This window comes from Anomaloglossus baeobatrachus, chromosome 3 (genome assembly GCF_048569485.1).
Source record: "Anomaloglossus baeobatrachus isolate aAnoBae1 chromosome 3, aAnoBae1.hap1, whole genome shotgun sequence".
Taxonomy (NCBI): domain Eukaryota; kingdom Metazoa; phylum Chordata; class Amphibia; order Anura; family Aromobatidae; genus Anomaloglossus; species Anomaloglossus baeobatrachus.
The window spans coordinates 131975973-132002041 of record NC_134355.1 but is presented as its reverse complement, the minus strand read 5'-3'; the positions used below and the strand labels follow the sequence as shown (position 1 = coordinate 132002041).

The window sequence follows — 26069 nt, the reverse complement described above, 5'->3', positions numbered from 1 at the left end:
GGCTGACTCCTGTGGCTGCTGCTGGGAGGGAGGCGGTCCTCATTTGAATATTGTGGCCATGGACGGCCAGCTTTTTGGGGAGCAGGAAGCTCGTTTGAAGGGGTGACCCTCTGGTGGAAAGGAGGGCTCAGAGAAGGGAGCAGCCTGGGGAAGATGGCCTCTCGCCGGGCTGGCTGTGTGGTACCGTTTGGTTTAGCCATCATCAACCCCCTGCCTCCCCTTTTCTAGGAGGTCTCCCCGGGCCAAGTGAGGGCTGCGGCCAGGGTGTTAGGTCGGGAGGAGGCCCTTGCCTGATATACTCTGGTTTCTCTTCAGAACGTAAAAATCTTTCGCCTTTTACTAAAGATTTCCGTGGAGAGGAGCAAAACTGAGTTTTATGGCAATTTTTGCATGCTCCAGCTTGCTGGGGTTTCCTTCTTTGGGTTGAACGACAGAATGAGCGGGAGGTGGCTGTAGTGGGAGGCTGACTCCTGTGGCTGCTGCTGGGAGGGAGGCGGTCCTCATTTGAATATTGTGGCCATGGACGGCCCGCTTTTTGGGGAGCAGGAAGCTCGTTTGAAGGGGTGACCCTCTGGTGGAAAGGAGGGCTCAGAGAAGGGAGCAGCCTGGGGAAGATGGCCTCTCGCCGGGCTGGCTGTGTGGTACCGTTTGGTTTAGCCATCATCAACCCCCTGCCTCCCCTTTTCTAGGAGGTCTCCCCGGGCCAAGTGAGGGCTGCGGCCAGGGTGTTAGGTCGGGAGGAGGCCCTTGCCTGATATACTCTGGTTTCTCTTCAGAACGTAAAAATCTTTCGCCTTTTACTAAAGATTTCCGTGGAGAGGAGCAAAACTGAGTTTTATGGCAATTTTTGCATGCTCCAGCTTGCTGGGGTTTCCTTCTTTGGGTTGAACGACAGAATGAGCGGGAGGTGGCTGTAGTGGGAGGCTGACTCCTGTGGCTGCTGCTGGGAGGGAGGCGGTCCTCATTTGAATATTGTGGCCATGGACGGCCCGCTTTTTGGGGAGCAGGAAGCTCGTTTGAAGGGGTGACCCTCTGGTGGAAAGGAGGGCTCAGAGAAGGGAGCAGCCTGGGGAAGATGGCCTCTCGCCGGGCTGGCTGTGTGGTACCGTTTGGTTTAGCCATCATCAACCCCCTGCCTCCCCTTTTCTAGGAGGTCTCCCCGGGCCAAGTGAGGGCTGCGGCCAGGGTGTTAGGTCGGGAGGAGGCCCTTGCCTGATATACTCTGGTTTCTCTTCAGAACGTAAAAATCTTTCGCCTTTTACTAAAGATTTCCGTGGAGAGGAGTAAAACTGAGTTTTATGGCAATTTTTGCATGCTCCAGCTTGCTGGGGTTTCCTTCTTTGGGTTGAACGACAGAATGAGCGGGAGGTGGCTGTAGTGGGAGGCTGACTCCTGTGGCTGCTGCTGGGAGGGAGGCGGTCCTCATTTGAATATTGTGGCCATGGACGGCCCGCTTTTTGGGGAGCAGGAAGCTCATTTGAAGGGGTGACCCTCTGGTGGAAAGGAGGGCTCAGAGAAGGGAGCAGCCTGGGGAAGATGGCCTCTCGCCGGGCTGGCTGTGTGGTACCGTTTGGTTTAGCCATCATCAACCCCCTGCCTCCCCTTTTCTAGGAGGTCTCCCCGGGCCAAGTGAGGGCTGCGGCCAGGGTGTTAGGTCGGGAGGAGGCCCTTGCCTGATATACTCTGGTTTCTCTTCAGAACGTAAAAATCTTTCGCCTTTTACTAAAGATTTCCGTGGAGAGGAGCAAAACTGAGTTTTATGGCAATTTTTGCATGCTCCAGCTTGCTGGGGTTTCCTTCTTTGGGTTGAACGACAGAATGAGCGGGAGGTGGCTGTAGTGGGAGGCTGACTCCTGTGGCTGCTGCTGGGAGGGAGGCGGTCCTCATTTGAATATTGTGGCCATGGACGGCCCGCTTTTTGGGGAGCAGGAAGCTCGTTTGAAGGGGTGACCCTCTGGTGGAAAGGAGGGCTCAGAGAAGGGAGCAGCCTGGGGAAGATGGCCTCTCGCCGGGCTGGCTGTGTGGTACCGTTTGGTTTAGCCATCATCAACCCCCTGCCTCCCCTTTTCTAGGAGGTCTCCCCGGGCCAAGTGAGGGCTGCGGCCAGGGTGTTAGGTCGGGAGGAGGCCCTTGCCTGATATACTCTGGTTTCTCTTCAGAACGTAAAAATCTTTCGCCTTTTACTAAAGATTTCCGTGGAGAGGAGCAAAACTGAGTTTTATGGCAATTTTTGCATGCTCCAGCTTGCTGGGGTTTCCTTCTTTGGGTTGAACGACAGAATGAGCGGGAGGTGGCTGTAGTGGGAGGCTGACTCCTGTGGCTGCTGCTGGGAGGGAGGCGGTCCTCATTTGAATATTGTGGCCATGGACGGCCCGCTTTTTGGGGAGCAGGAAGCTCGTTTGAAGGGGTGACCCTCTGGTGGAAAGGAGGGCTCAGAGAAGGGAGCAGCCTGGGGAAGATGGCCTCTCGCCGGGCTGGCTGTGTGGTACCGTTTGGTTTAGCCATCATCAACCCCCTGCCTCCCCTTTTCTAGGAGGTCTCCCCGGGCCAAGTGAGGGCTGCGGCCAGGGTGTTAGGTCGGGAGGAGGCCCTTGCCTGATATACTCTGGTTTCTCTTCAGAACGTAAAAATCTTTCGCCTTTTACTAAAGATTTCCGTGGAGAGGAGCAAAACTGAGTTTTATGGCAATTTTTGCATGCTCCAGCTTGCTGGGGTTTCCTTCTTTGGGTTGAACGACAGAATGAGCGGGAGGTGGCTGTAGTGGGAGGCTGACTCCTGTGGCTGCTGCTGGGAGGGAGGCGGTCCTCATTTGAATATTGTGGCCATGGACGGCCCGCTTTTTGGGGAGCAGGAAGCTCGTTTGAAGGGGTGACCCTCTGGTGGAAAGGAGGGCTCAGAGAAGGGAGCAGCCTGGGGAAGATGGCCTCTCGCCGGGCTGGCTGTGTGGTACCGTTTGGTTTAGCCATCATCAACCCCCTGCCTCCCCTTTTCTAGGAGGTCTCCCCGGGCCAAGTGAGGGCTGCGGCCAGGGTGTTAGGTCGGGAGGAGGCCCTTGCCTAATATACTCTGGTTTCTCTTCAGAACGTAAAAATCTTTCGCCTTTTTCTAAAGATTTCCGTGGAGAGGAGCAAAACTGAGTTTTATGGCAATTTTTGCATGCTCCAGCTTGCTGGGGTTTCCTTCTTTGGGTTGAACGACAGAATGAGCGGGAGGTGGCTGTAGTGGGAGGCTGACTCCTATGGCTGCTGCTGGGAGGGAGGCGGTCCTCATTTGAATATTGTGGCCATGGACGGCCCGCTTTTTGGGGAGCAGGAAGCTCGTTTGAAGGGGTGACCCTCTGGTGGAAAGGAGGGCTCAGAGAAGGGAGCAGCCTGGGGAAGATGGCCTCTCGCCGGGCTGGCTGTGTGGTACCGTTTGGTTTAGCCATCATCAACCCCCTGCCTCCCCTTTTCTAGGAGGTCTCCCCGGGCCAAGTGAGGGCTGCGGCCAGGGTGTTAGGTCGGGAGGAGGCCCTTGCCTGATATACTCTGGTTTCTCTTCAGAACGTAAAAATCTTTCGCCTTTTACTAAAGATTTCCGTGGAGAGGAGCAAAACTGAGTTTTATGGCAATTTTTGCATGCTCCAGCTTGCTGGGGTTTCCTTCTTTGGGTTGAACGACAGAATGAGCGGGAGGTGGCTGTAGTTTGAGGCTGACTCCTGTGGCTGCTGCTGGGAGGGAGGCGGTCCTCATTTGAATATTGTGGCCATGGACGGCCCGCTTTTTGGGGAGCAGGAAGCTCGTTTGAAGGGGTGACCCTCTGGTGGAAAGGAGGGCTCAGAGAAGGGAGCAGCCTGGGGAAGATGGCCTCTCGCCGGGCTGGCTGTGTGGTACCGTTTGGTTTAGCCATCATCAACCCCCTGCCTCCCCTTTTCTAGGAGGTCTCCCCGGGCCAAGTGAGGGCTGCGGCCAGGGTGTTAGGTCGGGAGGAGGCCCTTGCCTGATATACTCTGGTTTCTCTTCAGAGCGTAAAAATCTTTCGCCTTTTACTAAAGATTTCCGTGGAGAGGAGCAAAACTGAGTTTTATGGCAATTTTTGCATGCTCCAGCTTGCTGGGGTTTCCTTCTTTGGGTTGAACGACAGAATGAGCGGGAGGTGGCTGTAGTGGGAGGCTGACTCCTGTGGCTGCTGCTGGGAGGGAGGCGGTCATCATTTGAATATTGTGGCCATGGACGGCCCGCTTTTTGGGGAGCAGGAAGCTCGTTTGAAGGGGTGACCCTCTGGTGGAAAGGAGGGCTCAGAGAAGGGAGCAGCCTGGGGAAGATGGCCTCTCGCCGGGCTGGCTGTGTGGTACCGTTTGGTTTAGCCATCATCAACCCCCTGCCTCCCCTTTTCTAGGAGGTCTCCCCGGGCCAAGTGAGGGCTGCGGCCAGGGTGTTAGGTCGGGAGGAGGCCCTTGCCTGATATACTCTGGTTTCTCTTCAGAATGTAAAAATCTTTCGTCTTTTACTAAAGATTTCCGTGGAGAGGAGCAAAACTGAGTTTTATGGCAATTTTTGCATGCTCCAGCTTGCTGGGGTTTCCTTCTTTGGGTTGAACGACAGAATGAGCGGGAGGTGGCTGTAGTGGGAGGCTGACTCCTGTGGCTGCTGCTGGGAGGGAGGCGGTCCTCATTTGAATATTGTGGCCATGGACGGCCCGCTTTTTGGGGAGCAGGAAGCTCGTTTGAAGGGGTGACCCTCTGGTGGAAAGGAGGGCTCAGAGAAGGGAGCAGCCTGGGGAAGATGGCCTCTCGCCGGGCTGGCTGTGTGGTACCGTTTGGTTTAGCCATCATCAACCCCCTGCCTCCCCTTTTCTAGGAGGTCTCCCCGGGCCAAGTGAGGGCTGCGGCCAGGGTGTTAGGTCGGGAGGAGGCCCTTGCCTGATATACTCTGGTTTCTCTTCAGAACGTAAAAATCTTTCGCCTTTTACTAAAGATTTCCGTGGAGAGGAGCAAAACTGAGTTTTATGGCAATTTTTGCATGCTCCAGCTTGCTGGGGTTTCCTTCTTTGGGTTGAACGACAGAATGAGCGGGAGGTGGCTGTAGTGGGAGGCTGACTCCTGTGGCTGCTGCTGGGAGGGAGGCGGTCCTCATTTGAATATTGTGGCCATGGACGGCCCGCTTTTTGGGGAGCAGGAAGCTCGTTTGAAGGGGTGACCCTCTGGTGGAAAGGAGGGCTCAGAGAAGGGAGCAGCCTGGGGAAGATGGCCTCTCGCCGGGCTGGCTGTGTGGTACCGTTTGGTTTAGCCATCATCAACCCCCTGCCTCCCCTTTTCTAGGAGGTCTCCCCGGGCCAAGTGAGGGCTGCGGCCAGGGTGTTAGGTCGGGAGGAGGCCCTTGCCTGATATACTCTGGTTTCTCTTCACAACGTAAAAATCTTTCGCCTTTTACTAAAGATTTCCGTGGAGAGGAGCAAAACTGAGTTTTATGGCAATTTTTGCATGCTCCAGCTTGCTGGGGTTTCCTTCTTTGGGTTGAACGACAGAATGAGCGGGAGGTGGCTGTAGTGGGAGGCTGACTCCTGTGGCTGCTGCTGGGAGGGAGGCTGTCCTCATTTGAATATTGTGGCCATGGACGGCCCGCTTTTTGGGGAGCAGGAAGCTCGTTTGAAGGGGTGATCCTCTGGTGGAAAGGAGGGCTCAGAGAAGGGAGCAGCCTGGGGAAGATGGCCTCTCGCCGGGCTGGCTGTGTGGTACCGTTTGGTTTAGCCATCATCAACCCCCTGCCTCCCCTTTTCTAGGAGGTCTCCCCGGGCCAAGTGAGGGCTGCGGCCAGGGTGTTAGGTCGGGAGGAGGCCCTTGCCTGATATACTCTGGTTTCTCTTCACAACGTAAAAATCTTTCGCCTTTTACTAAAGATTTCCGTGGAGAGGAGCAAAACTGAGTTTTATGGCAATTTTTGCATGCTCCAGCTTGCTGGGGTTTCCTTCTTTGGGTTGAACGACAGAATGAGCGGGAGGTGGCTGTAGTGGGAGGCTGACTCCTGTGGCTGCTGCTGGGAGGGAGGCGGTCCTCATTTGAATATTGTGGCCATGGACGGCCCGCTTTTTGGGGAGCAGGAAGCTCGTTTGAAGGGGTGACCCTCTGGTGGAAAGGAGGGCTCAGAGAAGGGAGCAGCCTGGGGAAGATGGCCTCTCGCCGGGCTGGCTGTGTGGTACCGTTTGGTTTAGCCATCATCAACCCCCTGCCTCCCCTTTTCTAGGAGGTCTCCCCGGGCCAAGTGAGGGCTGCGGCCAGGGTGTTAGGTCGGGAGGAGGCCCTTGCCTGATATACTCTGGTTTCTCTTCAGAACGTAAAAATCTTTCGCCTTTTATTAAAGATTTCCGTGGAGAGGAGCAAAACTGAGTTTTATGGCAATTTTTGCATGCTCCAGCTTGCTGGGGTTTCCTTCTTTGGGTTGAACGACAGAATGAGCGGGAGGTGGCTGTAGTGGGAGGCTGACTCCTGTGGCTGCTGCTGGGAGGGAGGCTGTCCTCATTTGAATATTGTGGCCATGGACGGCCCGCTTTTTGGGGAGCAGGAAGCTCGTTTGAAGGGGTGATCCTCTGGTGGAAAGGAGGGCTCAGAGAAGGGAGCAGCCTGGGGAAGATGGCCTCTCGCCGGGCTGGCTGTGTGGTACCGTTTGGTTTAGCCATCATCAACCCCCTGCCTCCCCTTTTCTAGGAGGTCTCCCCGGGCCAAGTGAGGGCTGCGGCCAGGGTGTTAGGTCGGGAGGAGGCCCTTGCCTGATATACTCTGGTTTCTCTTCAGAACGTAAAAATCTTTCGCCTTTTATTAAAGATTTCCGTGGAGAGGAGCAAAACTGAGTTTTATGGCAATTTTTGCATGCTCCAGCTTGCTGGGGTTTCCTTCTTTGGGTTGAACGACAGAATGAGCGGGAGGTGGCTGTAGTGGGAGGCTGACTCCTGTGGCTGCTGCTGGGAGGGAGGCGGTCCTCATTTGAATATTGTGGCCATGGACGGCCCGCTTTTTGGGGAGCAGGAAGCTCGTTTGAAGGGGTGACCCTCTGGTGGAAAGGAGGGCTCAGAGAAGGGAGCAGCCTGGGGAAGATGGCCTCTCGCCGGGCTGGCTGTGTGGTACCGTTTGGTTTAGCCATCATCAACCCCCTGCCTCCCCTTTTCTAGGAGGTCTCCCCGGGCCAAGTGAGGGCTGCGGCCAGGGTGTTAGGTCGGGAGGAGGCCCTTGCCTGATATACTCTGGTTTCTCTTCAGAACGTAAAAATCTTTCGCCTTTTACTAAAGATTTCCGTGGAGAGGAGCAAAACTGAGTTTTATGGCAATTTTTGCATGCTCCAGCTTGCTGGGGTTTCCTTCTTTGGGTTGAACGACAGAATGAGCGGGAGGTGGCTGTAGTGGGAGGCTGACTCCTGTGGCTGCTGCTGGGAGGGAGGCGGTCCTCATTTGAATATTGTGGCCATGGACGGCCCGCTTTTTGGGGAGCAGGAAGCTCGTTTGAAGGGGTGACCCTCTGGTGGAAAGGAGGGCTCAGAGAAGGGAGCAGCCTGGGGAAGATGGCCTCTCGCCGGGCTGGCTGTGTGGTACCGTTTGGTTTAGCCATCATCAACCCCCTGCCTCCCCTTTTCTAGGAGGTCTCCCCGGGCCAAGTGAGGGCTGCGGCCAGGGTGTTAGGTCGGGAGGAGGCCCTTGCCTGATATACTCTGGTTTCTCTTCAGAACGTAAAAATCTTTCGCCTTTTACTAAAGATTTCCGTGGAGAGGAGCAAAACTGAGTTTTATGGCAATTATTGCATGCTCCAGCTTGCTGGGGTTTCCTTCTTTGGGTTGAACGACAGAATGAGCGGGAGGTGGCTGTAGTGGGAGGCTGACTCCTGTGGCTGCTGCTGGGAGGGAGGCGGTCCTCATTTGAATATTGTGGCCATGGACGGCCCGCTTTTTGGGGAGCAGGAAGCTCGTTTGAAGGGGTGATCCTCTGGTGGAAAGGAGGGCTCAGAGAAGGGAGCAGCCTGGGGAAGATGGCCTCTCGCCGGGCTGGCTGTGTGGTACCGTTTGGTTTAGCCATCATCAACCCCCTGCCTCCCCTTTTCTAGGAGGTCTCCCCGGGCCAAGTGAGGGCTGCGGCCAGGGTGTTAGGTCGGGAGGAGGCCCTTGCCTGATATACTCTGGTTTCTCTTCAGAACGTAAAAATCTTTCGCCTTTTACTAAAGATTTCCGTGGAGAGGAGCAAAACTGAGTTTTATGGCAATTTTTGCATGCTCCAGCTTGCTGGGGTTTCCTTCTTTGGGTTGAACGACAGAATGAGCGGGAGGTGGCTGTAGTGGGAGGCTGACTCCTGTGGCTGCTGCTGGGAGGGAGGCGGTCCTCATTTGAATATTGTGGCCATGGACGGCCCGCTTTTTGGGGAGCAGGAAGCTCGTTTGAAGGGGTGACCCTCTGGTGGAAAGGAGGGCTCAGAGAAGGGAGCAGCCTGGGGAAGATGGCCTCTCGCCGGGCTGGCTGTGTGGTACCATTTGGTTTAGCCATCATCAACCCCCTGCCTCCCCTTTTCTAGGAGGTCTCCCCGGGCCAAGTGAGGGCTGCGGCCAGGGTGTTAGGTCGGGAGGAGGCCCTTGCCTGATATACTCTGGTTTCTCTTCAGAACGTAAAAATCTTTCGCCTTTTACTAAAGATTTCCGTGGAGAGGAGCAAAACTGAGTTTTATGGCAATTTTTGCATGCTCCAGCTTGCTGGGGTTTCCTTCTTTGGGTTGAACGACAGAATGAGCGGGAGGTGGCTGTAGTGGGAGGCTGACTCCTGTGGCTGCTGCTGGGAGGGAGGCGGTCCTCATTTGAATATTGTGGCCATGGACGGCCCGCTTTTTGGGGAGCAGGAAGCTCGTTTGAAGGGGTGACCCTCTGGTGGAAAGGAGGGCTCAGAGAAGGGAGCAGCCTGGGGAAGATGGCCTCTCGCCGGGCTGGCTGTGTGGTACCGTTTGGTTTAGCCATCATCAACCCCCTGCCTCCCCTTTTCTAGGAGGTCTCCCCGGGCCAAGTGAGGGCTGCGGCCAGGGTGTTAGGTCGGGAGGAGGCCCTTGCCTGATATACTCTGGTTTCTCTTCAGAACGTAAAAATCTTTCGCCTTTTACTAAAGATTTCCGTGGAGAGGAGCAAAACTGAGTTTTATGGCAATTTTTGCATGCTCCAGCTTGCTGGGGTTTCCTTCTTTGGGTTGAACGACAGAATGAGCGGGAGGTGGCTGTAGTGGGAGGCTGACTCCTGTGGCTGCTGCTGGGAGGGAGGCGGTCCTCATTTGAATATTGTGGCCATGGACGGCCCGCTTTTTGGGGAGCAGGAAGCTCGTTTGAAGGGGTGACCCTCTGGTGGAAAGGAGGGCTCAGAGAAGGGAGCAGCCTGGGGAAGATGGCCTCTCGCCGGGCTGGCTGTGTGGTACCGTTTGGTTTAGCCATCATCAACCCCCTGCCTCCCCTTTTCTAGGAGGTCTCCCCGGGCCAAGTGAGGGCTGCGGCCAGGGTGTTAGGTCGGGAGGAGGCCCTTGCCTGATATACTCTGGTTTCTCTTCAGAACGTAAAAATCTTTCGCCTTTTACTAAAGATTTCCGTGGAGAGGAGCAAAACTGAGTTTTATGGCAATTTTTGCATGCTCCAGCTTGCTGGGGTTTCCTTCTTTGGGTTGAACGACAGAATGAGCGGGAGGTGGCTGTAGTGGGAGGCTGACTCCTGTGGCTGCTGCTGGGAGGGAGGCGGTCCTCATTTGAATATTGTGGCCATGGACGGCCCACTTTTTGGGGAGCAGGAAGCTCGTTTGAAGGGGTGACCCTCTGGTGGAAAGGAGGGCTCAGAGAAGGGAGCAGCCTGGGGAAGATGGCCTCTCGCCGGGCTGGCTGTGTGGTACCGTTTGGTTTAGCCATCATCAACCCCCTGCCTCCCCTTTTCTAGGAGGTCTCCCCGGGCCAAGTGAGGGCTGCGGCCAGGGTGTTAGGTCGGGAGGACGCCCTTGCCTGATATACTCTGGTTTCTCTTCAGAACGTAAAAATCTTTCGCCTTTTACTAAAGATTTCCGTGGAGAGGAGCAAAACTGAGTTTTATGGCAATTTTTGCATGCTCCAGCTTGCTGGGGTTTCCTTCTTTGGGTTGAACGACAGAATGAGCGGGAGGTGGCTGTAATGGGAGGCTGACTCCTGTGGCTGCTGCTGGGAGGGAGGCGGTCCTCATTTGAATATTGTGGCCATGGACGGCCCGCTTTTTGGGGAGCAGGAAGCTCGTTTGAAGGGGTGACCCTCTGGTGGAAAGGAGGGCTCAGAGAAGGGAGCAGCCTGGGGAAGATGGCCTCTCGCCGGGCTGGCTGTGTGGTACCGTTTGGTTTAGCCATCATCAACCCCCTGCCTCCCCTTTTCTAGGAGATCTCCCCGGGCCAAGTGAGGGCTGCGGCCAGGGTGTTAGGTCGGGAGGAGGCCCTTGCCTGATATACTCTGGTTTCTCTTCAGAACGTAAAAATCTTTCGCCTTTTACTAAAGATTTCCGTGGAGAGGAGCAAAACTGAGTTTTATGGCAATTTTTGCATGCTCCAGCTTGCTGGGGTTTCCTTCTTTGGGTTGAACGACAGAATGAGCGGGAGGTGGCTGTAGTGGGAGGCTGACTCCTGTGGCTGCTGCTGGGAGGGAGGCGGTCCTCATTTGAATATTGTGGCCATGGACGGCCCGCTTTTTGGGGAGCAGGAAGCTCGTTTGAAGGGGTGACCCTCTGGTGGAAAGGAGGGCTCAGAGAAGGGAGCAGCCTGGGGAAGATGGCCTCTCGCCGGGCTGGCTGTGTGGTACCGTTTGGTTTAGCCATCATCAACCCCCTGCCTCCCCTTTTCTAGGAGGTCTCCCCGGGCCAAGTGAGGGCTGCGGCTAGGGTGTTAGGTCGGGAGGAGGCCCTTGCCTGATATACTCTGGCTTCTCTTCAGAACGTAAAAATCTTTCGCTTTTTACTAAAGATTTCCGTGGAGAGGAGCAAAACTGAGTTTTATGGCAATTTTTGCATGCTCCAGCTTGCTGGGGTTTCCTTCTTTGGGTTGAACGACAGAATGAGCGGGAGGTGGCTGTAGTGGGAGGCTGACTCCTGTGGCTGCTGCTGGGAGGGAGGCGGTCCTCATTTGAATATTGTGGCCATGGACGGCCCGCTTTTTGGGGAGCAGGAAGCTCGTTTGAAGGGGTGACCCTCTGGTGGAAAGGAGGGCTCAGAGAAGGGAGCAGCCTGGGGAAGATGGCCTCTCGCCGGGCTGGCTGTGTGGTACCGTTTGGTTTAGCCATCATCAACCCCCTGCCTCCCCTTTTCTAGGAGGTCTCCCCGGGCCAAGTGAGGGCTGCGGCCAGGGTGTTAGGTCGGGAGGAGGCCCTTGCCTGATATACTCTGGTTTCTCTTCAGAACGTAAAAATCTTTCGCCTTTTACTAAAGATTTCCGTGGAGAGGAGCAAAACTGAGTTTTATGGCAATTTTTGCATGCTCCAGCTTGCTGGGGTTTCCTTCTTTGGGTTGAACGACAGAATGAGCGGGAGGTGGCTGTAGTGGGAGGCTGACTCCTGTGGCTGCTGCTGGGAGGGAGGCGGTCCTCATTTGAATATTGTGGCCATGGACGGCCCGCTTTTTGGGGAGCAGGAAGCTCGTTTGAAGGGGTGACCCTCTGGTGGAAAGGAGGGCTCAGAGAAGGGAGCAGCCTGGGGAAGATGGCCTCTCGCCGGGCTGGCTGTGTGGTACCGTTTGGTTTAGCCATCATCAACCCCCTGCCTCCCCTTTTCTAGGAGGTCTCCCCGGGCCAAGTGAGGGCTGCGGCCAGGGTGTTAGGTCGGGAGGAGGCCCTTGCCTGATATACTCTGGTTTCTCTTCAGAACGTAAAAATCTTTCGCCTTTTACTAAAGATTTCCGTGGAGAGGAGCAAAACTGAGTTTTATGGCAATTTTTGCATGCTCCAGCTTGCTGGGGTTTCCTTCTTTGGGTTGAACGACAGAATGAGCGGGAGGTGGCTGTAGTGGGAGGCTGACTCCTGTGGCTGCTGCTGGGAGGGAGGCGGTCCTCATTTGAATATTGTGGCCATGGACGGCCCGCTTTTTGGGGAGCAGGAAGCTCGTTTGAAGGGGTGACCCTCTGGTGGAAAGGAGGGCTCAGAGAAGGGAGCAGCCTGGGGAAGATGGCCTCTCGCCGGGCTGGCTGTGTGGTACCGTTTGGTTTAGCCATCATCAACCCCCTGCCTCCCCTTTTCTAGGAGGTCTCCCCGGGCCAAGTGAGGGCTGCGGCCAGGGTGTTAGGTCGGGAGGAGGCCCTTGCCTGATATACTCTGGTTTCTCTTCAGAACGTAAAAATCTTTCGCCTTTTACTAAAGATTTCCGTGGAGAGGAGCAAAACTGAGTTTTATGGCAATTTTTGCATGCTCCAGCTTGCTGGGGTTTCCTTCTTTGGGTTGAACGACAGAATGAGCGGGAGGTGGCTGTAGTGGGAGGCTGACTCCTGTGGCTGCTGCTGGGAGGGAGGCGGTCCTCATTTGAATATTGTGGCCATGGACAGCCCGCTTTTTGGGGAGCAGGAAGCTCGTTTGAAGGGGTGACCCTCTGGTGGAAAGGAGGGCTCAGAGAAGGGAGCAGCCTGGGGAAGATGGCCTCTCGCCGGGCTGGCTGTGTGGTACCGTTTGGTTTAGCCATCATCAACCCCCTGCCTCCCCTTTTCTAGGAGGTCTCCCCGGGCCAAGTGAGGGCTGCGGCCAGGGTGTTAGGTCGGGAGGAGGCCCTTGCCTGATATACTCTGGTTTCTCTTCAGAACGTAAAAATCTTTCGCCTTTTACTAAAGATTTCCGTGGAGAGGAGCAAAACTGAGTTTTATGGCAATTTTTGCATGCTCCAGCTTGCTGGGGTTTCCTTCTTTGGGTTGAACGACAGAATGAGCGGGAGGTGGCTGTAGTGGGAGGCTGACTCCTGTGGCTGCTGCTGGGAGGGAGGCGGTCCTCATTTGAATATTGTGGCCATGGACGGCCCGCTTTTTGGGGAGCAGGAAGCTCGTTTGAAGGGGTGACCCTCTGGTGGAAAGGAGGGCTCAGAGAAGGGAGCAGCCTGGGGAAGATGGCCTCTCGCCGGGCTGGCTGTGTGGTACCGTTTGGTTTAGCCATCATCAACCCCCTGCCTCCCCTTTTCTAGGAGGTCTCCCCGGGCCAAGTGAGGGCTGCGGCCAGGGTGTTAGGTCGGGAGGAGGCCCTTGCCTGATATACTCTGGTTTCTCTTCAGAACGTAAAAATCTTTCGCCTTTTACTAAAGATTTCCGTGGAGAGGAGCAAAACTGAGTTTTATGGCAATTTTTGCATGCTCCAGCTTGCTGGGGTTTCCTTCTTTGGGTTGAACGACAGAATGAGCGGGAGGTGGCTGTAGTGGGAGGCTGACTCCTGTGGCTGCTGCTGGGAGGGAGGCGGTCCTCATTTGAATATTGTGGCCATGGACGGCCCGCTTTTTGGGGAGCAGGAAGCTCGTTTTAAGGGGTGACCCTCTGGTGGAAAGGAGGGCTCAGAGAAGGGAGCAGCCTGGGGAAGATGGCCTCTCGCCGGGCTGGCTGTGTGGTACCGTTTGGTTTAGCCATCATCAACCCCCTGCCTCCCCTTTTCTAGGAGGTCTCCCCGGGCCAAGTGAGGGCTGCGGCCAGGGTGTTAGGTCGGGAGGAGGCCCTTGCCTGATATACTCTGGTTTCTCTTCAGAATGTAAAAATCTTTCGCCTTTTACTAAAGATTTCCGTGGAGAGGAGCAAAACTGAGTTTTATGGCAATTTTTGCATGCTCCAGCTTGCTGGGGTTTCCTTCTTTGGGTTGAACGACAGAATGAGCGGGAGGTGGCTGTAGTGGGAGGCTGACTCCTGTGGCTGCTGCTGGGAGGGAGGCGGTCCTCATTTGAATATTGTGGCCATGGACGGCCCGCTTTTTGGGGAGCAGGAAGCTCGTTTGAAGGGGTGACCCTCTGGTGGAAAGGAGGGCTCAGAGAAGGGAGCAGCCTGGGGAAGATGGCCTCTCGCCGGGCTGGCTGTGTGGTACCGTTTGGTTTAGCCATCATCAACCCCCTGCCTCCCCTTTTCTAGGAGGTCTCCCCGGGCCAAGTGAGGGCTGCGGCCAGGGTGTTAGGTCGGGAGGAGGCCCTTGCCTGATATACTCTGGTTTCTCTTCAGAACGTAAAAATCTTTCGCCTTTTACTAAAGATTTCCGTGGAGAGGAGCAAAACTGAGTTTTATGGCAATTTTTGCATGCTCCAGCTTGCTGGGGTTTCCTTCTTTGGGTTGAACGACAGAATGAGCGGGAGGTGGCTGTAGTGGGAGGCTGACTCCTGTGGCTGCTGCTGGGAGGGAGGCGGTCCTCATTTGAATATTGTGGCCATGGACGGCCCGCTTTTTGGGGAGCAGGAAGCTCGTTTGAAGGGGTGACCCTCTGGTGGAAAGGAGGGCTCAGAGAAGGGAGCAGCCTGGGGAAGATGGCCTCTCGCCGGGCTGGCTGTGTGGTACCGTTTGGTTTAGCCATCATCAACCCCCTGCCTCCCCTTTTCTAGGAGGTCTCCCCGGGCCAAGTGAGGGCTGCGGCCAGGGTGTTAGGTCGGGAGGAGGCCCTTGCCTGATATACTCTGGTTTCTCTTCAGAACGTAAAAATCTTTCGCCTTTTACTAAAGATTTCCGTGGAGAGGAGCAAAACTGAGTTTTATGGCAATTTTTGCATGCTCCAGCTTGCTGGGGTTTCCTTCTTTGGGTTGAACGACAGAATGAGCTGGAGGTGGCTGTAGTGGGAGGCTGACTCCTGTGGCTGCTGCTGGGAGGGAGGCGGTCCTCATTTGAATATTGTGGCCATGGACGGCCCGCTTTTTGGGGAGCAGGAAGCTCGTTTGAAGGGGTGACCCTCTGGTGGAAAGGAGGGCTCAGAGAAGGGAGCAGCCTGGGGAAGATGGCCTCTCGCCGGGCTGGCTGTGTGGTACCGTTTGGTTTAGCCATCATCAACCCCCTGCCTCCCCTTTTCTAGGAGGTCTCCCCGGGCCAAGTGAGGGCTGCGGCCAGGGTGTTAGGTCGGGAGGAGGCCCTTGCCTGATATACTCTGGTTTCTCTTCAGAACGTAAAAATCTTTCGCCTTTTACTAAAGATTTCCGTGGAGAGGAGCAAAACTGAGTTTTATGGCAATTTTTGCATGCTCCAGCTTGCTGGGGTTTCCTTCTTTGGGTTGAACGACAGAATGAGCGGGAGGTGGCTGTAGTGGGAGGCTGACTCCTGTGGCTGCTGCTGGGAGGGAGGCGGTCCTCATTTGAATATTGTGGCCATGGACGGCCTGCTTTTTGGGGAGCAGGAAGCTCGTTTGAAGGGGTGACCCTCTGGTGGAAAGGAGGGCTCAGAGAAGGGAGCAGCCTGGGGAAGATGGCCTCTCGCCGGGCTGGCTGTGTGGTACCGTTTGGTTTAGCCATCATCAACCCCCTGCCTCCCCTTTTCTAGGAGGTCTCCCCGGGCCAAGTGAGGGCTGCGGCCAGGGTGTTAGGTCGGGAGGAGGCCCTTGCCTGATATACTCTGGTTTCTCTTCAGAACGTAAAAATCTTTCGCCTTTTACTAAAGATTTCCGTGGAGAGGAGCAAAACTGAGTTTTATGGCAATTTTTGCATGCTCCAGCTTGCTGGGGTTTCCTTCTTTGGGTTGAACGACAGAATGAGCGGGAGGTGGCTGTAGTGGGAGGCTGACTCCTGTGGCTGCTGCTGGGAGGGAGGCGGTCCTCATTTGAATATTGTGGCCATGGACGGCCCGCTTTTTGGGGAGCAGGAAGCTCGTTTGAAGGGGTGACCCTCTGGTGGAAAGGAGGGCTCAGAGAAGGGAGCAGCCTGGGGAAGATGGCCTCTCGCCGGGCTGGCTGTGTGGTACCGTTTGGTTTAGCCATCATCAACCCCCTGCCTCCCCTTTTCTAGGAGGTCTCCCCGGGCCAAGTGAGGGCTGCGGCCAGGGTGTTAGGTCGGGAGGAGGCCCTTGCCTGATATACTCTGGTTTCTCTTCAGAACATAAAAATCTTTCGCCTTTTACTAAAGATTTCCGTGGAGAGGAGCAAAACTGAGTTTTATGGCAATTTTTGCATGCTCCAGCTTGCTGGGGTTTCCTTCTTTGGGTTGAACGACAGAATGAGCGGGAGGTGGCTGTAGTGGGAGGCTGACTCCTGTGGCTGCTGCTGGGAGGGAGGCGGTCCTCATTTGAATATTGTGGCCATGGACGGCCCGCTTTTTGGGGAGCAGGAAGCTCGTTTGAAGGGGTGACCCTCTGGTGGAAAGGAGGGCTCAGAGAAGGGAGCAGCCTGGGGAAGATGGCCTCTCGCCGGGCTGGCTGTGTGGTACCGTTTGGTTTAGCCATCATCAACCCCCTGCCTCCCCTTTTCTAGGAGGTCTCCCCGGGCCAAGTGAGGGCTGCGGCCAGGGTGTTAGGTCGGGAGGAGGCCCTTGCCTGATATACTCTGGTTTCTCTTCAGAACGTAAAAATCTTTCGCCTTTTACTAAAGATTTCCGTGGAGAGGAGCAAAACTGAGTTTTATGGCAATTTTTGCATGCTCCAGCTTGCTGGGGTTTCCTTCTTTGGGTTGAACGACAGAATGAGCGGGAGGTGGCTGTAGTGGGAGGCTGACTCCTGTGGCTGCTGCTGGGAGGGAGGCGGTCCTCATTTGAATATTGTGGCCATGGACGGCCCGCTTTTTGGGGAGCAGGAAGCTCGTTTGAAGGGGTGACCCTCTGGTGGAAAGGAGGGCTCAGAGAAGGGAGCAGCCTGGGGAAGATGGCCTCTCGCCGGGCTGGCTGTGTGGTACCGTTTGGTTTAGCCATCATCAACCCCCTGCCTCCCCTTTTCTAGGAGGTCTCCCCGGGCCAAGTGAGGGCTGCGGCCAGGGTGTTAGGTCGGGAGGAGGCCCTTGCCTGATATACTCTGGTTTCTCTTCAGAACGTAAAAATCTTTCGCCTTTTACTAAAGATTTCCGTGGAGAGGAGCAAAACTGAGTTTTATGGCAATTTTTGCATGCTCCAGCTTGCTGGGGTTTCCTTCTTTGGGTTGAACGACAGAATGAGCGGGAGGTGGCTGTAGTGGGAGGCTGACTCCTGTGGCTGCTGCTGGGAGGGAGGCGGTCCTCATTTGAATATTGTGGCCATGGACGGCCCGCTTTTTGGGGAGCAGGAAGCTCGTTTGAAGGGGTGACCCTCTGGTGGAAAGGAGGGCTCAGAGAAGGGAGCAGCCTGGGGAAGATGGCCTCTCGCCGGGCTGGCTGTGTGGTACCGTTTGGTTTAGCCATCATCAACCCCCTGCCTCCCCTTTTCTAGGAGGTCTCCCCGGGCCAAGTGAGGGCTGCGGCCAGGGTGTTAGGTCGGGAGGAGGCCCTTGCCTGATATACTCTGGTTTCTCTTCAGAACGTAAAAATCTTTCGCCTTTTACTAAAGATTTCCGTGGAGAGGAGCAAAACTGAGTTTTATGGCAATTTTTGCATGCTCCAGCTTGCTGGGGTTTCCTTCTTTGGGTTGAACGACAGAATGAGCGGGAGGTGGCTGTAGTGGGAGGCTGACTCCTGTGGCTGCTGCTGGGAGGGAGGCGGTCCTCATTTGAATATTGTGGCCATGGACGGCCCGCTTTTTGGGGAGCAGGAAGCTCATTTGAAGGGGTGACCCTCTGGTGGAAAGGAGGGCTCAGAGAAGGGAGCAGCCTGGGGAAGATGGCCTCTCGCCGGGCTGGCTGTGTGGTACCGTTTGGTTTAGCCATCATCAACCCCCTGCCTCCCCTTTTCTAGGAGGTCTCCCCGGGCCAAGTGAGGGCTGCGGCCAGGGTGTTAGGTCGGGAGGAGGCCCTTGCCTGATATACTCTGGTTTCTCTTCAGAACGTAAAAATCTTTCGCCTTTTACTAAAGATTTCTGTGGAGAGGAGCAAAACTGAGTTTTATGGCAATTTTTGCATGCTCCAGCTTGCTGGGGTTTCCTTCTTTGGGTTGAACGACAGAATGAGTGGGAGGTGGCTGTAGTGGGAGGCTGACTCCTGTGGCTGCTGCTGGGAGGGAGGCGGTCCTCATTTGAATATTGTGGCCATGGACGGCCCGCTTTTTGGGGAGCAGGAAGCTCGTTTGAAGGGGTGACCCTCTGGTGGAAAGGAGGGCTCAGAGAAGGGAGCAGCCTGGGGAAGATGGCCTCTCGCCGGGCTGGCTGTGTGGTACCGTTTGGTTTAGCCATCATCAACCCCCTGCCTCCCCTTTTCTAGGAGGTCTCCCCGGGCCAAGTGAGGGCTGCGGCCAGGGTGTTAGGTCGGGAGGAGGCCCTTGCCTGATATACTCTGGTTTCTCTTCAGAACGTAAAAATCTTTCGCCTTTTACTAAAGATTTCCGTGGAGAGGAGCAAAACTGAGTTTTATGGCAATTTTTGCATGCTCCAGCTTGCTGGGGTTTCCTTCTTTGGGTTGAACGACAGAATGAGCGGGAGGTGGCTGTAGTGGGAGGCTGACTCCTGTGGCTGCTGCTGGGAGGGAGGCGGTCCTCATTTGAATATTGTGGCCATGGACGGCCCGCTTTTTGGGGAGCAGGAAGCTCGTTTGAAGGGGTGACCCTCTGGTGGAAAGGAGGGCTCAGAGAAGGGAGCAGCCTGGGGAAGATGGCCTCTCGCCGGGCTGGCTGTGTGGTACCGTTTGGTTTAGCCATCATCAACCCCCTGCCTCCCCTTTTCTAGGAGGTCTCCCCGGGCCAAGTGAGGGCTGCGGCCAGGGTGTTAGGTCAGGAGGAGGCCCTTGCCTGATATACTCTGGTTTCTCTTCAGAACGTAAAAATCTTTCGCCTTTTACTAAAGATTTCCGTGGAGAGGAGCAAAACTGAGTTTTATGGCAATTTTTGCATGCTCCAGCTTGCTGGGGTTTCCTTCTTTGGGTTGAACGACAGAATGAGCGGGAGGTGGCTGTAGTGGGAGGCTGACTCCTGTGGCTGCTGCTGGGAGGGAGGTGGTCCTCATTTGAATATTGTGGCCATGGACGGCCCGCTTTTTGGGGAGCAGGAAGCTCGTTTGAAGGGGTGACCCTCTGGTGGAAAGGAGGGCTCAGAGAAGGGAGCAGCCTGGGGAAGATGGCCTCTCGCCGGGCTGGCTGTGTGGTACCGTTTGGTTTAGCCATCATCAACCCCCTGCCTCCCCTTTTCTAGGAGGTCTCCCCGGGCCAAGTGAGGGCTGCGGCCAGGGTGTTAGGTCGGGAGGAGGCCCTTGCCTGATATACTCTGGTTTCTCTTCAGAACGTAAAAATCTTTCGCCTTTTACTAAAGATTTCCGTGGAGAGGAGCAAAACTGAGTTTTATGGCAATTTTTGCATGCTCCAGCTTGCTGGGGTTTCCTTCTTTGGGTTGAACGACAGAATGAGCGGGAGGTGGCTGTAGTGGGAGGCTGACTCCTGTGGCTGCTGCTGGGAGGGAGGCGGTCCTCATTTGAATATTGTGGCCATGGACGGCCCGCTTTTTGGGGAGCAGGAAGCTCGTTTGAAGGGGTGACCCTCTGGTGGAAAGGAGGGCTCAGAGAAGGGAGCAGCCTGGGGAAGATGGCCTCTCGCCGGGCTGGCTGTGTGGTACCGTTTGGTTTAGCCATCATCAACCCCCTGCCTCCCCTTTTCTAGGAGGTCTCCCCGGGCCAAGTGAGGGCTGCGGCCAGGGTGTTAGGTCGGGAGGAGGCCCTTGCCTGATATACTCTGGTTTCTCTTCAGAACGTAAAAATCTTTCGCCTTTTACTAAAGATTTCCGTGGAGAGGAGCAAAACTGAGTTTTATGGCAATTTTTGCATGCTCCAGCTTGCTGGGGTTTCCTTCTTTGGGTTGAACGACAGAATGAGCGGGAGGTGGCTGTAGTGGGAGGCTGACTCCTGTGGCTGCTGCTGGGAGGGAGGCGGTCCTCATTTGAATATTGTGGCCATGGACGGCCCGCTTTTTGGGGAGCAGGAAGCTCGTTTGAAGGGGTGACCCTCTGGTGGAAAGGAGGGCTCAGAGAAGGGAGCAGCCTGGGGAAGATGGCCTCTCGCCGGGCTGGCTGTGTGGTACCGTTTGGTTTAGCCATCATCAACCCCCTGCCTCCCCTTTTCTAGGAGGTCTCCCCGGGCCAAGTGAGGGCTGCGGCCAGGGTGTTAGGTCGGGAGGAGGCCCTTGCCTGATATACTCTGGTTTCTCTTCAGAACGTAAAAATCTTTCGCCTTTTACTAAAGATTTCCGTGGAGAGGAGCAAAACTGAGTTTTATGGCAATTTTTGCATGCTCCAGCTTGCTGGGGTTTCCTTCTTTGGGTTCAACGACAGAATGAGCGGGAGGTGGCTGTAGTGGGAGGCTGACTCCTGTGGCTGCTGCTGGGAGGGAGGCGGTCCTCATTTGAATATTGTGGCCATGGACGGCCCGCTTTTTGGGGAGCAGGAAGCTCGTTTGAAGGGGTGACCCTCTGGTGGAAAGGAGGGCTCAGAGAAGGGAGCAGCCTGGGGAAGATGGCCTCTCGCCGGGCTGGCTGTGTGGTACCGTTTGGTTTAGCCATCATCAACCCCCTGCCTCCCCTTTTCTAGGAGGTCTCCCCGGGCCAAGTGAGGGCTGCGGCCAGGGTGTTAGGTCGGGAGGAGGCCCTTGCCTGATATACTCTGGTTTCTCTTCAGAACGTAAAAATCTTTCGCCTTTTACTAAAGATTTCCGTGGAGAGGAGCAAAACTGAGTTTTATGGCAATTTTTGCATGCTCCAGCTTGCTGGGGTTTCCTTCTTTGGGTTGAACGACAGAATGAGCGGGAGGTGGCTGTAGTGGGAGGCTGACTCCTGTGGCTGCTGCTGGGAGGGAGGCGGTCCTCATTTGAATATTGTGGCCATGGACGGCCCGCTTTTTGGGGAGCAGGAAGCTCGTTTGAAGGGGTGACCCTCTGGTGGAAAGGAGGGCTCAGAGAAGGGAGCAGCCTGGGGAAGATGGCCTCTCGCCGGGCTGGCTGTGTGGTACCGTTTGGTTTAGCCATCATCAACCCCCTGCCTCCCCTTTTCTAGGAGGTCTCCCCGGGCCAAGTGAGGGCTGCGGCCAGGGTGTTAGGTCGGGAGGAGGCCCTTGCCTGATATACTCTGGTTTCTCTTCAGAACGTAAAAATCTTTCGCCTTTTACTAAAGATTTCCGTGGAGAGGAGCAAAACTGAGTTTTATGGCAATTTTTGCATGCTCCAGCTTGCTGGGGTTTCCTTCTTTGGGTTGAACGACAGAATGAGCGGGAGGTGGCTGTAGTGGGAGGCTGACTCCTGTGGCTGCTGCTGGGAGGGAGGCGGTCCTCATTTGAATATTGTGGCCATGGACGGCCCGCTTTTTGGGGAGCAGGAAGCTCGTTTGAAGGGGTGACCCTCTGGTGGAAAGGAGGGCTCAGAGAAGGGAGCAGCCTGGGGAAGATGGCCTCTCGCCGGGCTGGCTGTGTGGTACCGTTTGGTTTAGCCATCATCAACCCCCTGCCTCCCCTTTTCTAGGTGGTCTCCCCGGGCCAAGTGAGGGCTGCGGCCAGGGTGTTAGGTCGGGAGGAGGCCCTTGCCTGATATACTCTGGTTTCTCTTCAGAACGTAAAAATCTTTCGCCTTTTATTAAAGATTTCCGTGGAGAGGAGCAAAACTGACTTTTATGGCAATTTTTGCATGCTCCAGCTTGCTGGGGTTTCCTTCTTTGGGTTGAACGACAGAATGAGCGGGAGGTGGCTGTAGTGGGAGGCTGACTCCTGTGGCTGCTGCTGGGAGGGAGGCGGTCCTCATTTGAATATTGTGGCCATGGACGGCCCGCTTTTTGGGGAGCAGGAAGCTCGTTTGAAGGGGTGACCCTCTGGTGGAAAGGAGGGCTCAGAGAAGGGAGCAGCCTGGGGAAGATGGCCTCTCGCCGGGCTGGCTGTGTGGTACCGTTTGGTTTAGCCATCATCAACCCCCTGCCTCCCCTTTTCTAGGAGGTCTCCCCGGGCCAAGTGAGGGCTGAGGCCAGGGTGTTAGGTCGGGAGGAGGCCCTTGCCTGATATACTCTGGTTTCTCTTCAGAACGTAAAAATCTTTCGCCTTTTACTAAAGATTTCCGTGGAGAGGAGCAAAACTGAGTTTTATGGCAATTTTTGCATGCTCCAGCTTGCTGGGGTTTCCTTCTTTGGGTTGAACGACAGAATGAGCGGGAGGTGGCTGTAGTGGGAGGCTGACTCCTGTGGCTGCTGCTGGGAGGGAGGCGGTCCTCATTTGAATATTGTGGCCATGGACGGCCCGCTTTTTGGGGAGCAGGAAGCTCGTTTGAAGGGGTGACCCTCTGGTGGAAAGGAGGGCTCAGAGAAGGGAGCAGCCTGGGGAAGATGGCCTCTCGCCGGGCTGGCTGTGTGGTACCGTTTGGTTTAGCCATCATCAACCCCCTGCCTCCCCTTTTCTAGGAGGTCTTCCCGGGCCAAGTGAGGGCTGCGGCCAGGGTGTTAGGTCGGGAGGAGGCCCTTGCCTGATATACTCTGGTTTCTCTTCAGAACGTAAAAATCTTTCGCCTTTTACTAAAGATTTCCGTGGAGAGGAGCAAAACTGAGTTTTATGGCAATTTTTGCATGCTCCAGCTTGCTGGGGTTTCCTTCTTTGGGTTGAACGACAGAATGAGCGGGAGGTGGCTGTAGTGGGAGGCTGACTCCTGTGGCTGCTGCTGGGAGGGAGGCGGTCCTCATTTGAATATTGTGGCCATGGACGGCCCGCTTTTTGGGGAGCAGGAAGCTCGTTTGAAGGGGTGACCCTCTGGTGGAAAGGAGGGCTCAGAGAAGGGAGCAGCCTGGGGAAGATGGCCTCTCGCCGGGCTGGCTGTGTGGTACCGTTTGGTTTAGCCATCATCAACCCCCTGCCTCCCCTTTTCTAGGAGGTCTCCCCGGGCCAAGTGAGGGCTGCGGCCAGGGTGTTAGGTCGGGAGGAGGCCCTTGCCTGATATACTCTGGTTTCTCTTCAGAACGTAAAAATCTTTCGCCTTTTTCTAAAGATTTCCGTGGAGAGGAGCAAAACTGAGTTTTATGGCAATTTTTGCATGCTCCAGCTTGCTGGGGTTTCCTTCTTTGGGTTGAACGACAGAATGAGCGGGAGGTGGCTGTAGTGGGAGGCTGACTCCTGTGGCTGCTGCTGGGAGGGAGGCGGTTCTCATTTGAATATTGTGGCCATGGACGGCCCGCTTTTTGGGGAGCAGGAAGCTCGTTTGAAGGGGTGACCCTCTGGTGGAAAGGAGGGCTCAGAGAAGGGAGCAGCCTGGGGAAGATGGCCTCTCGCCGGGCTGGCTGTGTGGTACCGTTTGGTTTAGCCATCATCAACCCCCTGCCTCCCCTTTTCTAGGAGGTCTCCCTGGGCCAAGTGAGGGCTGCGGCCAGGGTGTTAGGTCGGGAGGAGGCCCTTGCCTGATATACTCTGGTTTCTCTTCAGAACGTAAAAATCTTTCGCCTTTTACTAAAGATTTCCGTGGAGAGGAGCAAAACTGAGTTTTATGGCAATTTTTGCATGCTCCAGCTTGCTGGGGTTTCCTTCTTTGGGTTGAACGACAGAATGAGCGGGAGGTGGCTGTAGTGGGAGGCTGACTCCTGTGGCTGCTGCTGGGAGGGAGGCGGTCCTCATTTGAATATTGTGGCCATGGACGGCCCGCTTTTTGGGGAGCAGGAAGCTCGTTTGAAGGGGTGACCCTCTGGTGGAAAGGAGGGCTCAGAGAAGGGAGCAGCCTGGGGAAGATGGCCTCTCGCCGGGCTGGCTGTGTGGTACCGTTTGGTTTAGCCATCATCAACCCCCTGCCTCCCCTTTTCTAGGAGGTCTCCCCGGGCCAAGTGAGGGCTGCGGCCAGGGTGTTAGGTCGGGAGGAGGCCCTTGCCTGATATACTCTGGTTTCTCTTCAGAACGTAAAAATCTTTCGCCTTTTACTAAAGATTTCTGTGGAGAGGAGCAAAACTGAGTTTTATGGCAATTTTTGCATGCTCCAGCTTGCTGGGGTTTCCTTCTTTGGGTTGAACGACAGAATGAGCGGGAGGTGGCTGTAGTGGGAGGCTGACTCCTGTGGCTGCTGCTGGGAGGGAGGCGGTCCTCATTTGAATATTGTGGCCATGGACGGCCCGCTTTTTGGGGAGCAGGAAGCTCATTTGAAGGGGTGACCCTCTGGTGGAAAGGAGGGCTCAGAGAAGGGAGCAGCCTGGGGAAGATGGCCTCTCGCCGGGCTGGCTGTGTGGTACCGTTTGGTTTAGCCATCATCAACCCCCTGCCTCCCCTTTTCTAGGAGGTCTCCCCGGGCCAAGTGAGGGCTGCGGCCAGGGTGTTAGGTCGGGAGGAGGCCCTTGCCTGATATACTCTGGTTTCTCTTCAGAACGTAAAAATCTTTCGCCTTTTACTAAAGATTTCCGTGGAGAGGAGCAAAACTGAGTTTTATGGCAATTTTTGCATGCTCCAGCTTGCTGGGGTTTCCTTCTTTGGGTTGAACGACAGAATGAGCGGGAGGTGGCTGTAGTGGGAGGCTGACTCCTGTGGCTGCTGCTGGGAGGGAGGCGGTCCTCATTTGAATATTGTGGCCATGGACGGCCCGCTTTTTGGGGAGCAGGAAGCTCGTTTGAAGGGGTGACCCTCTGGTGGAAAGGAGGGCTCAGAGAAGGGAGCAGCCTGGGGAAGATGGCCTCTCGCCGGGCTGGCTGTGTGGTACCGTTTGGTTTAGCCATCATCAACCCCCTGCCTCCCCTTTTCTAGGAGGTCTCCCCGGGCCAAGTGAGGGCTGCGGCCAGGGTGTTAGGTCGGGAGGAGGCCCTTGCCTGATATACTCTGGTTTCTCTTCAGAACGTAAAAATCTTTCGCCTTTTACTAAAGATTTCCGTGGAGAGGAGCAAAACTGAGTTTTATGACAATTTTTGCATGCTCCAGCTTGCTGGGGTTTCCTTCTTTGGGTTGAACGACAGAATGAGCGGGAGGTGGCTGTAGTGGGAGGCTGACTCCTGTGGCTGCTGCTGGGAGGGAGGCGGTCCTCATTTGAATATTGTGGCCATGGACGGCCCGCTTTTTGGGGAGCAGGAAGCTCGTTTGAAGGGGTGACCCTCTGGTGGAAAGGAGGGCTCAGAGAAGGGAGCAGCCTGGGGAAGATGGCCTCTCGCCGGGCTGGCTGTGTGGTACCGTTTGGTTTAGCCATCATCAACCCCCTGCCTCCCCTTTTCTAGGAGGTCTCCCCGGGCCAAGTGAGGGCTGCGGCCAGGGTGTTAGGTCGGGAGGAGGCCCTTGCCTGATATACTCTGGTTTCTCTTCAGAACGTAAAAATCTTTCGCCTTTTACTAAAGATTTCCGTGGAGAGGAGCAAAACTGAGTTTTATGGCAATTTTTGCATGCTCCAGCTTGCTGGGGTTTCCTTCTTTGGGTTGAACGACAGAATGAGCGGGAGGTGGCTGTAGTGGGAGGCTGACTCCTGTGGCTGCTGCTGGGAGGGAGGCGGTCCTCATTTGAATATTGTGGCCATGGACGGCCCGCTTTTTGGGGAGCAGGAAGCTCGTTTGAAGGGGTGACCCTCTGGTGGAAAGGAGGGCTCAGAGAAGGGAGCAGCCTGGGGAAGATGGCCTCTCGCCGGGCTGGCTGTGTGGTACCGTTTGGTTTAGCCATCATCAACCACCTGCCTCCCCTTTTCTAGGAGGTCTCCCCGGGCCAAGTGAGGGCTGCGGCCAGGGTGTTAGGTCGGGAGGAGGCCCTTGCCTGATATACTCTGGTTTCTCTTCAGAACGTAAAAATCTTTCGCCTTTTACTAAAGATTTCCGTGGAGAGGAGCAAAACTGAGTTTTATGGCAATTTTTGCATGCTCCAGCTTGCTGGGGTTTCCTTCTTTGGGTTGAACGACAGAATGAGCGGGAGGTGGCTGTAGTGGGAGGCTGACTCCTGTGGCTGCTGCTGGGAGGGAGGCGGTCCTCATTTGAATATTGTGGCCATGGACGGCCCGCTTTTTGGGGAGCAGGAAGCTCGTTTGAAGGGGTGACCCTCTGGTGGAAAGGAGGGCTCAGAGAAGGGAGCAGCCTGGGGAAGATGGCCTCTCGCCGGGCTGGCTGTGTGGTACCGTTTGGTTTAGCCATCATCAACCCCCTGCCTCCCCTTTTCTAGGAGGTCTCCCCGGGCCAAGTGAGGG

At 55.6% G+C, this 26069-nt stretch overlaps 56 non-coding genes across 56 annotated transcripts; all 56 read left to right on the top strand.

The window, feature by feature from the left end:
* Positions 1-295: 295 nt before the first annotated feature.
* On the top strand, positions 296-411 carry LOC142298368 (U5 spliceosomal RNA). Its single transcript, XR_012752573.1, has one exon. It is a non-coding gene; the product is annotated as a U5 spliceosomal RNA (small nuclear RNA).
* A 345-nt stretch (positions 412-756) lies between these two features.
* LOC142298367 (U5 spliceosomal RNA) lies at positions 757-872 on the top strand. The gene has a single exon (XR_012752572.1). It is a non-coding gene; the product is annotated as a U5 spliceosomal RNA (small nuclear RNA).
* Positions 873-1217: 345 nt separating this feature from the next.
* LOC142297659 (U5 spliceosomal RNA) lies at positions 1218-1333 on the top strand. Its single transcript, XR_012751936.1, has one exon. It is a non-coding gene; the product is annotated as a U5 spliceosomal RNA (small nuclear RNA).
* A 345-nt stretch (positions 1334-1678) lies between these two features.
* On the top strand, positions 1679-1794 carry LOC142298365 (U5 spliceosomal RNA). The gene has a single exon (XR_012752570.1). It is a non-coding gene; the product is annotated as a U5 spliceosomal RNA (small nuclear RNA).
* Positions 1795-2139: 345 nt separating this feature from the next.
* LOC142298364 (U5 spliceosomal RNA) lies at positions 2140-2255 on the top strand. Its single transcript, XR_012752569.1, has one exon. It is a non-coding gene; the product is annotated as a U5 spliceosomal RNA (small nuclear RNA).
* Positions 2256-2600: 345 nt separating this feature from the next.
* Positions 2601-2716, top strand: LOC142298363 (U5 spliceosomal RNA). Its single transcript, XR_012752568.1, has one exon. It is a non-coding gene; the product is annotated as a U5 spliceosomal RNA (small nuclear RNA).
* A 345-nt stretch (positions 2717-3061) lies between these two features.
* On the top strand, positions 3062-3177 carry LOC142297728 (U5 spliceosomal RNA). Its single transcript, XR_012752002.1, has one exon. It is a non-coding gene; the product is annotated as a U5 spliceosomal RNA (small nuclear RNA).
* Positions 3178-3522: 345 nt separating this feature from the next.
* LOC142298362 (U5 spliceosomal RNA) lies at positions 3523-3638 on the top strand. The gene has a single exon (XR_012752567.1). It is a non-coding gene; the product is annotated as a U5 spliceosomal RNA (small nuclear RNA).
* Positions 3639-3983: 345 nt separating this feature from the next.
* On the top strand, positions 3984-4099 carry LOC142297590 (U5 spliceosomal RNA). The gene has a single exon (XR_012751868.1). It is a non-coding gene; the product is annotated as a U5 spliceosomal RNA (small nuclear RNA).
* A 345-nt stretch (positions 4100-4444) lies between these two features.
* On the top strand, positions 4445-4560 carry LOC142297833 (U5 spliceosomal RNA). Its single transcript, XR_012752102.1, has one exon. It is a non-coding gene; the product is annotated as a U5 spliceosomal RNA (small nuclear RNA).
* Positions 4561-4905: 345 nt separating this feature from the next.
* On the top strand, positions 4906-5021 carry LOC142298361 (U5 spliceosomal RNA). The gene has a single exon (XR_012752566.1). It is a non-coding gene; the product is annotated as a U5 spliceosomal RNA (small nuclear RNA).
* A 345-nt stretch (positions 5022-5366) lies between these two features.
* Positions 5367-5482, top strand: LOC142297569 (U5 spliceosomal RNA). Its single transcript, XR_012751848.1, has one exon. It is a non-coding gene; the product is annotated as a U5 spliceosomal RNA (small nuclear RNA).
* A 345-nt stretch (positions 5483-5827) lies between these two features.
* Positions 5828-5943, top strand: LOC142297568 (U5 spliceosomal RNA). Its single transcript, XR_012751847.1, has one exon. It is a non-coding gene; the product is annotated as a U5 spliceosomal RNA (small nuclear RNA).
* A 345-nt stretch (positions 5944-6288) lies between these two features.
* Positions 6289-6404, top strand: LOC142297798 (U5 spliceosomal RNA). Its single transcript, XR_012752069.1, has one exon. It is a non-coding gene; the product is annotated as a U5 spliceosomal RNA (small nuclear RNA).
* Positions 6405-6749: 345 nt separating this feature from the next.
* Positions 6750-6865, top strand: LOC142297797 (U5 spliceosomal RNA). Its single transcript, XR_012752068.1, has one exon. It is a non-coding gene; the product is annotated as a U5 spliceosomal RNA (small nuclear RNA).
* A 345-nt stretch (positions 6866-7210) lies between these two features.
* On the top strand, positions 7211-7326 carry LOC142298360 (U5 spliceosomal RNA). The gene has a single exon (XR_012752565.1). It is a non-coding gene; the product is annotated as a U5 spliceosomal RNA (small nuclear RNA).
* A 345-nt stretch (positions 7327-7671) lies between these two features.
* Positions 7672-7787, top strand: LOC142297706 (U5 spliceosomal RNA). The gene has a single exon (XR_012751981.1). It is a non-coding gene; the product is annotated as a U5 spliceosomal RNA (small nuclear RNA).
* Positions 7788-8132: 345 nt separating this feature from the next.
* LOC142298359 (U5 spliceosomal RNA) lies at positions 8133-8248 on the top strand. The gene has a single exon (XR_012752564.1). It is a non-coding gene; the product is annotated as a U5 spliceosomal RNA (small nuclear RNA).
* Positions 8249-8593: 345 nt separating this feature from the next.
* Positions 8594-8709, top strand: LOC142298358 (U5 spliceosomal RNA). Its single transcript, XR_012752563.1, has one exon. It is a non-coding gene; the product is annotated as a U5 spliceosomal RNA (small nuclear RNA).
* A 345-nt stretch (positions 8710-9054) lies between these two features.
* On the top strand, positions 9055-9170 carry LOC142298357 (U5 spliceosomal RNA). The gene has a single exon (XR_012752562.1). It is a non-coding gene; the product is annotated as a U5 spliceosomal RNA (small nuclear RNA).
* Positions 9171-9515: 345 nt separating this feature from the next.
* Positions 9516-9631, top strand: LOC142298356 (U5 spliceosomal RNA). Its single transcript, XR_012752561.1, has one exon. It is a non-coding gene; the product is annotated as a U5 spliceosomal RNA (small nuclear RNA).
* A 345-nt stretch (positions 9632-9976) lies between these two features.
* LOC142298354 (U5 spliceosomal RNA) lies at positions 9977-10092 on the top strand. The gene has a single exon (XR_012752559.1). It is a non-coding gene; the product is annotated as a U5 spliceosomal RNA (small nuclear RNA).
* Positions 10093-10437: 345 nt separating this feature from the next.
* On the top strand, positions 10438-10553 carry LOC142298353 (U5 spliceosomal RNA). Its single transcript, XR_012752558.1, has one exon. It is a non-coding gene; the product is annotated as a U5 spliceosomal RNA (small nuclear RNA).
* Positions 10554-10898: 345 nt separating this feature from the next.
* LOC142297683 (U5 spliceosomal RNA) lies at positions 10899-11014 on the top strand. Its single transcript, XR_012751959.1, has one exon. It is a non-coding gene; the product is annotated as a U5 spliceosomal RNA (small nuclear RNA).
* A 345-nt stretch (positions 11015-11359) lies between these two features.
* LOC142298352 (U5 spliceosomal RNA) lies at positions 11360-11475 on the top strand. Its single transcript, XR_012752557.1, has one exon. It is a non-coding gene; the product is annotated as a U5 spliceosomal RNA (small nuclear RNA).
* A 345-nt stretch (positions 11476-11820) lies between these two features.
* LOC142298351 (U5 spliceosomal RNA) lies at positions 11821-11936 on the top strand. The gene has a single exon (XR_012752556.1). It is a non-coding gene; the product is annotated as a U5 spliceosomal RNA (small nuclear RNA).
* A 345-nt stretch (positions 11937-12281) lies between these two features.
* LOC142298350 (U5 spliceosomal RNA) lies at positions 12282-12397 on the top strand. Its single transcript, XR_012752555.1, has one exon. It is a non-coding gene; the product is annotated as a U5 spliceosomal RNA (small nuclear RNA).
* Positions 12398-12742: 345 nt separating this feature from the next.
* LOC142298349 (U5 spliceosomal RNA) lies at positions 12743-12858 on the top strand. The gene has a single exon (XR_012752554.1). It is a non-coding gene; the product is annotated as a U5 spliceosomal RNA (small nuclear RNA).
* A 345-nt stretch (positions 12859-13203) lies between these two features.
* Positions 13204-13319, top strand: LOC142298348 (U5 spliceosomal RNA). Its single transcript, XR_012752553.1, has one exon. It is a non-coding gene; the product is annotated as a U5 spliceosomal RNA (small nuclear RNA).
* Positions 13320-13664: 345 nt separating this feature from the next.
* Positions 13665-13780, top strand: LOC142297653 (U5 spliceosomal RNA). The gene has a single exon (XR_012751930.1). It is a non-coding gene; the product is annotated as a U5 spliceosomal RNA (small nuclear RNA).
* Positions 13781-14125: 345 nt separating this feature from the next.
* Positions 14126-14241, top strand: LOC142298347 (U5 spliceosomal RNA). The gene has a single exon (XR_012752552.1). It is a non-coding gene; the product is annotated as a U5 spliceosomal RNA (small nuclear RNA).
* Positions 14242-14586: 345 nt separating this feature from the next.
* LOC142298346 (U5 spliceosomal RNA) lies at positions 14587-14702 on the top strand. The gene has a single exon (XR_012752551.1). It is a non-coding gene; the product is annotated as a U5 spliceosomal RNA (small nuclear RNA).
* Positions 14703-15047: 345 nt separating this feature from the next.
* LOC142298345 (U5 spliceosomal RNA) lies at positions 15048-15163 on the top strand. Its single transcript, XR_012752550.1, has one exon. It is a non-coding gene; the product is annotated as a U5 spliceosomal RNA (small nuclear RNA).
* A 345-nt stretch (positions 15164-15508) lies between these two features.
* Positions 15509-15624, top strand: LOC142298343 (U5 spliceosomal RNA). The gene has a single exon (XR_012752548.1). It is a non-coding gene; the product is annotated as a U5 spliceosomal RNA (small nuclear RNA).
* A 345-nt stretch (positions 15625-15969) lies between these two features.
* On the top strand, positions 15970-16085 carry LOC142297693 (U5 spliceosomal RNA). Its single transcript, XR_012751967.1, has one exon. It is a non-coding gene; the product is annotated as a U5 spliceosomal RNA (small nuclear RNA).
* A 345-nt stretch (positions 16086-16430) lies between these two features.
* LOC142298342 (U5 spliceosomal RNA) lies at positions 16431-16546 on the top strand. Its single transcript, XR_012752547.1, has one exon. It is a non-coding gene; the product is annotated as a U5 spliceosomal RNA (small nuclear RNA).
* A 345-nt stretch (positions 16547-16891) lies between these two features.
* LOC142298341 (U5 spliceosomal RNA) lies at positions 16892-17007 on the top strand. The gene has a single exon (XR_012752546.1). It is a non-coding gene; the product is annotated as a U5 spliceosomal RNA (small nuclear RNA).
* A 345-nt stretch (positions 17008-17352) lies between these two features.
* Positions 17353-17468, top strand: LOC142298340 (U5 spliceosomal RNA). The gene has a single exon (XR_012752545.1). It is a non-coding gene; the product is annotated as a U5 spliceosomal RNA (small nuclear RNA).
* A 345-nt stretch (positions 17469-17813) lies between these two features.
* LOC142297734 (U5 spliceosomal RNA) lies at positions 17814-17929 on the top strand. The gene has a single exon (XR_012752008.1). It is a non-coding gene; the product is annotated as a U5 spliceosomal RNA (small nuclear RNA).
* A 345-nt stretch (positions 17930-18274) lies between these two features.
* On the top strand, positions 18275-18390 carry LOC142298339 (U5 spliceosomal RNA). The gene has a single exon (XR_012752544.1). It is a non-coding gene; the product is annotated as a U5 spliceosomal RNA (small nuclear RNA).
* A 345-nt stretch (positions 18391-18735) lies between these two features.
* Positions 18736-18851, top strand: LOC142298338 (U5 spliceosomal RNA). The gene has a single exon (XR_012752543.1). It is a non-coding gene; the product is annotated as a U5 spliceosomal RNA (small nuclear RNA).
* Positions 18852-19196: 345 nt separating this feature from the next.
* LOC142298337 (U5 spliceosomal RNA) lies at positions 19197-19312 on the top strand. Its single transcript, XR_012752542.1, has one exon. It is a non-coding gene; the product is annotated as a U5 spliceosomal RNA (small nuclear RNA).
* Positions 19313-19657: 345 nt separating this feature from the next.
* On the top strand, positions 19658-19773 carry LOC142298336 (U5 spliceosomal RNA). The gene has a single exon (XR_012752541.1). It is a non-coding gene; the product is annotated as a U5 spliceosomal RNA (small nuclear RNA).
* Positions 19774-20118: 345 nt separating this feature from the next.
* On the top strand, positions 20119-20234 carry LOC142298335 (U5 spliceosomal RNA). The gene has a single exon (XR_012752540.1). It is a non-coding gene; the product is annotated as a U5 spliceosomal RNA (small nuclear RNA).
* A 345-nt stretch (positions 20235-20579) lies between these two features.
* LOC142298334 (U5 spliceosomal RNA) lies at positions 20580-20695 on the top strand. Its single transcript, XR_012752539.1, has one exon. It is a non-coding gene; the product is annotated as a U5 spliceosomal RNA (small nuclear RNA).
* Positions 20696-21040: 345 nt separating this feature from the next.
* LOC142298332 (U5 spliceosomal RNA) lies at positions 21041-21156 on the top strand. The gene has a single exon (XR_012752537.1). It is a non-coding gene; the product is annotated as a U5 spliceosomal RNA (small nuclear RNA).
* A 345-nt stretch (positions 21157-21501) lies between these two features.
* Positions 21502-21617, top strand: LOC142297868 (U5 spliceosomal RNA). Its single transcript, XR_012752134.1, has one exon. It is a non-coding gene; the product is annotated as a U5 spliceosomal RNA (small nuclear RNA).
* Positions 21618-21962: 345 nt separating this feature from the next.
* Positions 21963-22078, top strand: LOC142298331 (U5 spliceosomal RNA). The gene has a single exon (XR_012752536.1). It is a non-coding gene; the product is annotated as a U5 spliceosomal RNA (small nuclear RNA).
* Positions 22079-22423: 345 nt separating this feature from the next.
* Positions 22424-22539, top strand: LOC142298330 (U5 spliceosomal RNA). The gene has a single exon (XR_012752535.1). It is a non-coding gene; the product is annotated as a U5 spliceosomal RNA (small nuclear RNA).
* A 345-nt stretch (positions 22540-22884) lies between these two features.
* Positions 22885-23000, top strand: LOC142297727 (U5 spliceosomal RNA). The gene has a single exon (XR_012752001.1). It is a non-coding gene; the product is annotated as a U5 spliceosomal RNA (small nuclear RNA).
* Positions 23001-23345: 345 nt separating this feature from the next.
* On the top strand, positions 23346-23461 carry LOC142298329 (U5 spliceosomal RNA). Its single transcript, XR_012752534.1, has one exon. It is a non-coding gene; the product is annotated as a U5 spliceosomal RNA (small nuclear RNA).
* A 345-nt stretch (positions 23462-23806) lies between these two features.
* On the top strand, positions 23807-23922 carry LOC142297733 (U5 spliceosomal RNA). The gene has a single exon (XR_012752007.1). It is a non-coding gene; the product is annotated as a U5 spliceosomal RNA (small nuclear RNA).
* Positions 23923-24267: 345 nt separating this feature from the next.
* Positions 24268-24383, top strand: LOC142298328 (U5 spliceosomal RNA). The gene has a single exon (XR_012752533.1). It is a non-coding gene; the product is annotated as a U5 spliceosomal RNA (small nuclear RNA).
* Positions 24384-24728: 345 nt separating this feature from the next.
* Positions 24729-24844, top strand: LOC142298355 (U5 spliceosomal RNA). The gene has a single exon (XR_012752560.1). It is a non-coding gene; the product is annotated as a U5 spliceosomal RNA (small nuclear RNA).
* A 345-nt stretch (positions 24845-25189) lies between these two features.
* On the top strand, positions 25190-25305 carry LOC142298326 (U5 spliceosomal RNA). Its single transcript, XR_012752532.1, has one exon. It is a non-coding gene; the product is annotated as a U5 spliceosomal RNA (small nuclear RNA).
* A 345-nt stretch (positions 25306-25650) lies between these two features.
* Positions 25651-25766, top strand: LOC142298325 (U5 spliceosomal RNA). The gene has a single exon (XR_012752531.1). It is a non-coding gene; the product is annotated as a U5 spliceosomal RNA (small nuclear RNA).
* The last annotated feature ends 303 nt before the right edge of the window (positions 25767-26069 follow it).